General features: G+C 43.7%; 1 pseudogene; it reads right to left on the bottom strand.

Moving 5' to 3' along the window:
- Nucleotides 1-2,336: 2,336 nt before the first annotated feature.
- Nucleotides 2,337-3,001, bottom strand: LOC100751253 (annotated as a pseudogene).
- Between the last annotated feature and the right edge of the window lie 3,540 nt (nucleotides 3,002-6,541).

Below are 6,541 nucleotides of genomic sequence, written 5' to 3'. Positions count from 1 at the left end.
AAGGAGTAAATGGTCACCTGGGATCTGGGCCAACCTGAGCACAGTGTGGGGTACTCTCTGAACTGCATGACTCAGTTTGCAAGGATATAGACTCCTGCAAGACCTCCAGGAGGTGAAGCAGGACCATAGGAGGAGTCAAGAGAGTAAAGAAAAAGCTGGGGATCACAGTGAGGAAAAGAAAATCTTGGAAGAAGAGGACCATCCTGCTTTGTATGTTAAGTAGTAGTGGAAGCGATGTCTGTTTGCTCAAATCTGTTACATAGCATGATAGTATTTACTTTTCACTTATACACACTCTGCTATGTATGTCCTTTTCTCTAGATTACTTACAACAGCTAATGCAATGTAAATGTTATGCTATGTAAATGGTGTCAGACTGTAGTGCTTCAGGAACTGTGGCAAAGGTCTGTACATGTTCAGTTTAGTTATGCTTTTTGAAAAGATTTTGGTCTGAGTTTGGTTGAATCTATGGCTTTAGGACTCAAAGATATGGAGGGCTGGCTCTTTTAGGAATTAGGCATTACTCCTGTCTCCCAGAGGCAGGCTCAAAGCAACTAGCCAAAACCAGAAGGGGCAGGTAAGTTCCATTTAAGAAAGAACTCCCTACTATTTGGATCAATCTATAAATGGAATGCATTATCTAGTGAATTAATGAGCAGCTGAATCAAGTGATCTCAAAGGTCCTTGAGATGTAAGAATTAATGATTTATGAACTTTGAAACCTATTTAACTGATGTAAAGAAAGCCACTATTAATCTGATATAAACAGCTTTTCAGTATTTTTCAAACAAATTTACACAGGCTATTCAGACTCTACATAAGTTTTCTTACTTTTGTATGTCATATAGGATATGAGTTTCATGTAGGGCAGCAGATATTTTTCCTTATCATTAAATAATTTTTATAAACTTTTTATAGGCCATATGGCATAGATTCTCTAGCTCCTTATTTGGAGACATACTGTCTCCAGTGTTATTTCTTTGTTGTTGTTTTTTTAACATTTGTTCAGTGTGTGTGTGTGTGTGTGTGTGTTTGGATGTGTGTTTGGATGCATGTACTATAGCACGTATGTTGAATTCGCAGGACGACTTGCAGGAGTTGGTTTTATCCTCCCACTGTGGATACTAGGAACGGAACTCAGGTTATCAGGTTTGGTGGTAGTTACCTTTACCCACAGAGCCATCTCATTGGCCCTGCCTCCATTGTTTTTTGGTTGTTTTTTGTTTTTGTTTTGTTTTGTTAGATTTTTTTTCTTTTAACAGATGCTTTATTGACATGTGATGATTGACAAAATATTAGCATCTTCATTTCTGGACTTTATGGCCACCTATAGACTGCATCTTTGGAATAGGAAGAAAACAAAAAGATTCTGAGTTCCCACAATGGTAAAGATGTCTTACTCAGTGCAGGTGCAATGTACATCTAGTGCAAGATGCTCCAAGCCCACAGGCTTGTTCCCTCTACTGACTTCGTACCATCTGGCTTGGATCACTCACAGAAAGACAACACTGTCAGCATTAATATTTAGCAGCATGTTCAATACTCATCTTGCCTTGAGTAAAGAAGCCTAACCCATCTCATTGGTCCAGTGATTTCCATACAATTACTTCTCTGCAGAAGATGTGATCATCCCACATTTCTTTTGAGAACTCCCAGAGACTCCGGGGAATCTTTTTTAAACAATGAAAGGTACAGAGTAGGTTCAAGACAGGCAGAGCAGCCTGGCTCAGTTCCCAGTATGAAGGGACTGAATCTAGTCCCCTGGTTCTCAGCTTGTAGAAGGAAGTTAGAGGGGAAAATGCAGAAACTAGCGTGTTACTGAGTAGCATATGAAGGGAGCAGGCAGATGATTGAAGACACAGTCAGCAGAAACTAGGTAGTCTAAGATGGGAGGGAGAAACAGTCGCTGAGTGCAATTAGCATCAATTCAATTGTCATCAAGACCACAGCCCTTCGAGTTCTCAGGTTTACAGTGCTGTGGTTCAACAGCCTGTGGAAGGTGGCATGAACCAGGGATTCCACCACCTTTGCATGCAAAAAGGCTAGGATAGCAGCATATGGCTGTCAACCTATGAGACTGTAGGTTCAACGCTGGTGGACATCCAGTCTGGCCTTGCTTTCCCACTGGGAGAGCTACAGCTTCTTTTCAAAGGCAGGAGGAGCATTTCTTCTTCGTGAATTCTTTCTACCCACTAGATTTTCCTCATTACTTCATCACTTAAACTAGAAAAGATGCTGGAAGCTATCTCAGCTAGCTTCTAATTTGGCCAGGGCACCAGGACGAAATGTGTGATTGAGTGAACGACCGTGACTTCTTGGTTTTTCCGATGGCAGGCTCAGTATGCTTCTTTGGATCGAATAGGTGTGATCTTGTTTGAGAAAAGTGTGTAAAAATAAGGCCATACTTTGTTAGTTTCCGTCCCAGAGAACTGGTGGAATTTTCCACCAGTTCTTGTATAGTTCAATGGCTGGTTTTGCCGCAACCTTGTACTGTCGTAGCTTGGCAGCAACTGCTTCAGGTTTATCATCTTCCTGTTGGACAAGTGGCTCACCAGTAATGTCAACAACCCCCAGCACTTGAGGTGGCTTGAAGTCCAGATTATAGACCCTCCCGCTAGAAGGGTGAATCCATCGTTGGCTCAGACGGTCTATAAGTGTCTCAAAGGGAATATTCAAACTGATCACTAGGTCCACATCACAGATTCTGTCCAAGGTTTCTGCCTGTACTAATGTCCTCGAGAAGCCATCTAGTAGCCAGTGCTGTGTGCTCCGGGTCTCCAGTTCTGACACCATTAGTCGTATGATATGGAACCAAAAGACCTTTTTGTAGGTACTGCTTTGCCATGTCATCAACTTCCGTGCTGGCCTTAAGGTTCTCCCGCAAGAGGTGGCTGCAGGAGAGATGCTGGAGACCAAAGTTCTGGGCGATCCTCTCGCATACGGTGTCCTTACTCCAGCCGTGCAGCCCGAGGATGACCGCGCCCAGGAGTTTGGAAGCCATGGCTTTGGAGGAGAGAGGTGGCCTTGACCGCAGCCCGCGCTTTGCCTGACAGCCCCTGCCTCGCCACTCTCTGCACGCGGGGATTTGCCTGCTTTTGTTGGATTTTTTAAGACAGGGTTTCTCTGTATTGTGTTGGAGGTTGTCCTGGAACTCGCTCTGTAGATCAGGCTGGCCTTGATCTCACAGATCCGCCTGCCTCTGCCTCCTGAGTGCTGGAATCAAAGGTGTGCACCACCAATGCCCGGCACCTCCATTGTTTTAATGATTGCAAATAATCATGCAAAAAACCCTTCATATTGTAACCAACAAACCTGGACTCATTGTTAAGAACAGATTGGTGAAAATATCAAATAAAACAAAAATAAAGCAAATAAGAAAACTAACTTGTTCTTTTGGGGTTTTGCTTGTTTATTTGGCTTTTTTTTTTTTTTTTTTTTTTTTTTTTTTTTTTTTTTTTTTTTTTTTTGAGACAAATTCTCACTCTGTAGTCCCGACTGGCCTGGAATTCACTGTGTAGCCCAGGCTAGCTTTAAGCTTGTAGCAATCACCCATCTCTCAAGTAAATACTCCAGTTACAGGCATGAGCCAGCACACATGGTTCAAATTTATTCCTAACATTTTAAAAGCATCTATTTCTTTTAGTTTGGAAACATTTGAGGAATTTTTGGTTTTTAACTGTCTATGTGTCAAAGAACACAACATTTTATGTGTTAGGTTGGATATTTTTTCCACTTATAAAATTACCCCATTCATGTTAAAATGCTTCAGTGTATAAATAAAAAAAATAGAAAACATTTAATTAAATATGTGAAGCAGATCACAAGCATAGTAGTGTAAGCAATGCTAGCACCAATGTAAAATATAACAGTGACTTTTGAGAATGCAGACAGGAGACACGAAGTATTTCAAATTATAGTTCTACATAAGAACTAAGAGTACCATACTAGATAAAAATACATTATTTTAAAATAATGCTGTTTATGTATTTCATTTCCCAATTCTGAGATAAGTGCACTAAAAGCAAAACACTTAAATCAAGAAGGCTATGAAAGCAAAGATCACAGGAATGGGGCAGGAGGGGGGCTAGTTTTGAACACATCTGAAATGGTTTCCCTTCACAAATAATTACTGCTCTTATCAATTTAAACCCTTTATTTTTTTTGTACCCTATAATTTGGTCAGACAAAATGTGTGGAGAAAAGTTATTTGTAAATAAAGCCCTTTATCATTGATAATACATGCGGCCATAAACCTAAAGCTGGACCCCCTCTGCTTCTTCCAAAAAGGTGCTTTTTGTTTGTTTGCTTTTTAATCTTCAAACTGGAGGGGGCCAGTGTCCAGGAACACATCATCTTCCATTATCTGGATGGTTTCTCTGCCAAAGTGTTTGCTCAAGGGAACAGGATGACCAAGCACTTACTCTCATGTACTGCACAAAGCCACATGGCAGGACTTTCAAAGGAACTTTTCCAAGAGGACTTTCAGTAGGAGATGTTGTAGCACTTGGGACAGTTGTAGGTGTCTCCACCACCTTATGGCTTTAGGATAACATGAGACTTTTGGGAGTTAGTTATTTGATAATAGATCACCCAGCCTACAGTAAGCTTTCATCTCTCCATTTTCAGAGGATGAGGCAATGTCTCTCCTTCCATGGAAATCAGACTTTCAGCCTCTGGCCTTTGGTGGGGTGGGGGTGGGGGGCTGCACTTGATTTATTCTTTTTAAGTCTCAGGTGAATTAATCCTTGCCCACAGCATCATCTGGGTACCTGGGTCTTGTTTTTTTCCAGTCTGCTCTGTGGTTTGTCCCCATGCAAGCAATGACTCTGACCTGCTGTCCATCTGACGGATGGTCACTCTGAACTCAGTGTGACTTGGCAGTGGCTGAAAGCAGGTCTTCTGGTCATGAAAGACCCCTGTCCCTTAGCCCTTTCTTTCTCAAGTTTGTCTCCTCTTCCTCCTGTCGGCGGCTTCCCCGATCCCCACCCCCGGTGGCCTTTCCCCGCCCGGCCCGAGAACAAGCACCGGGTGGGGCCGGCCCGAGAATGAGCACCAGGTGGGCCAGCCCGAGAACGAGCACCGGGTGGGCCGGCACGAGGGCGAGCACCAGGTGGGTCAGCACGAGAACAAACACCGAGTGAGCCGGCCTGGAGCTCTGCCCCTGAGCCCCCGCCCCGCCCGAAGAGAAACACTCCGTCCCAAGGTCTCCGCCCCCAAGGTCAGCCATCAGGAAAGGGGGGGAATTGAGTCTGCTGTACCAGACACCAGACCTTGAGAATATGCTGATCTGGAATGGCTCTGTGTCTCATTTGAACCATCCAATGGAAATGATTCTGTATTTCGCCTCATTTGAAAGACTCTGTGTTTCACCTCATTTGAATAACTCTGTACTTTGCCTCATTTGAATAACCCTGTATAGCGCCTCATATACATTGACCAATGGGAATAGCTCTGTACAATGCCTCATTAGAATTATCCAATCGAATCCCTGCTCCTAGCTTACGCCTTTTTCCCTATATAAGGACCCCTCTCCCTTGGCTCGGCGCGCTTAGCCACACAAAGCTAAGTCGCCCCGGGTACCCGCGTCTCCAATAAAGCCTCTTGTTTTTTGCATCCAGTTCGTGGCCTCGCTGATTCCTGGGTGTGTGGGTCTCCCTCTACGAAAGTGCCTCTTCGGGGGTCTTTCAGTCATAGATGGTTTTGTACCTTGAAATAGTTGGGGAAAGTACAGAATGGAAAGGAAGGAGGAGAAAAGGGCAAAGAAGAACTGTGTGCTTGGGGTGCGTGTGCCTATGTGATATAACCATAAGATTGTCCCACCTGAAGGTTCCTCCTTAACCATACTCAACCTATGCCCATGAGAAGCCATGTGTTTGGGCCTGGCTCCTCCCACTGTGTTTCCCTGAAGTGACATTTTGGAAGAGAGAGAAGCACGACAAGGCCAGCTTAAGACAGAAGGCTTTCCACAGAGTTGGCATCTACACAGGAGGACATGTAAAAACATGGACCAGGCATCCACACAGGGGACTCTGTGGGTCATGAGGGTCTGATGTCTTGTGGTCCAAATTCTAGCCCCAGCATTTGGAATGCTTTGTTGGCTCCCCTTCCCCTTTGATGGAATGTTTTTAAGAAATAGAACAAAGACACAAATGTATACAGTTCTAAATCCAGTAATGCTGAAGCATAAAGAGGTATAAAACTACCTAGAATAAGTACAGCTTCTAGGGAACACCAATTCTTCTTGCCTGCTCCATTGTCCATAGTTCCATCCCCAGGGATCATTGTCCCTGGGGTCTGTGTCCTTCACAGTCTGGAAGGCACATCACTACCCGACACTGCACCTTCTCCAGGCCGTCCTATAACCGTGTGTATTATTAGTTATGCATAGAGTAGAATGTTATTGTGTAATTATAACACTGGAGCTACAAAATAGATAATGAGTTTCACCCCTTGGGAAACAGCCCCACATCTGGCTGGCTTCCAGTGTTTTAACTTCTTATTAATGGTCTTCCAGCCGTACTAACTTGCCTACTAGCAATGG

Source organism: Cricetulus griseus, chromosome 4, assembly GCF_003668045.3.
Source record: "Cricetulus griseus strain 17A/GY chromosome 4, alternate assembly CriGri-PICRH-1.0, whole genome shotgun sequence".
Lineage (NCBI taxonomy): Eukaryota > Metazoa > Chordata > Mammalia > Rodentia > Cricetidae > Cricetulus > Cricetulus griseus.
The sequence above is the reverse complement of the archived record's forward strand: the minus strand, read 5'-3'. Positions and strand labels throughout refer to the sequence as shown.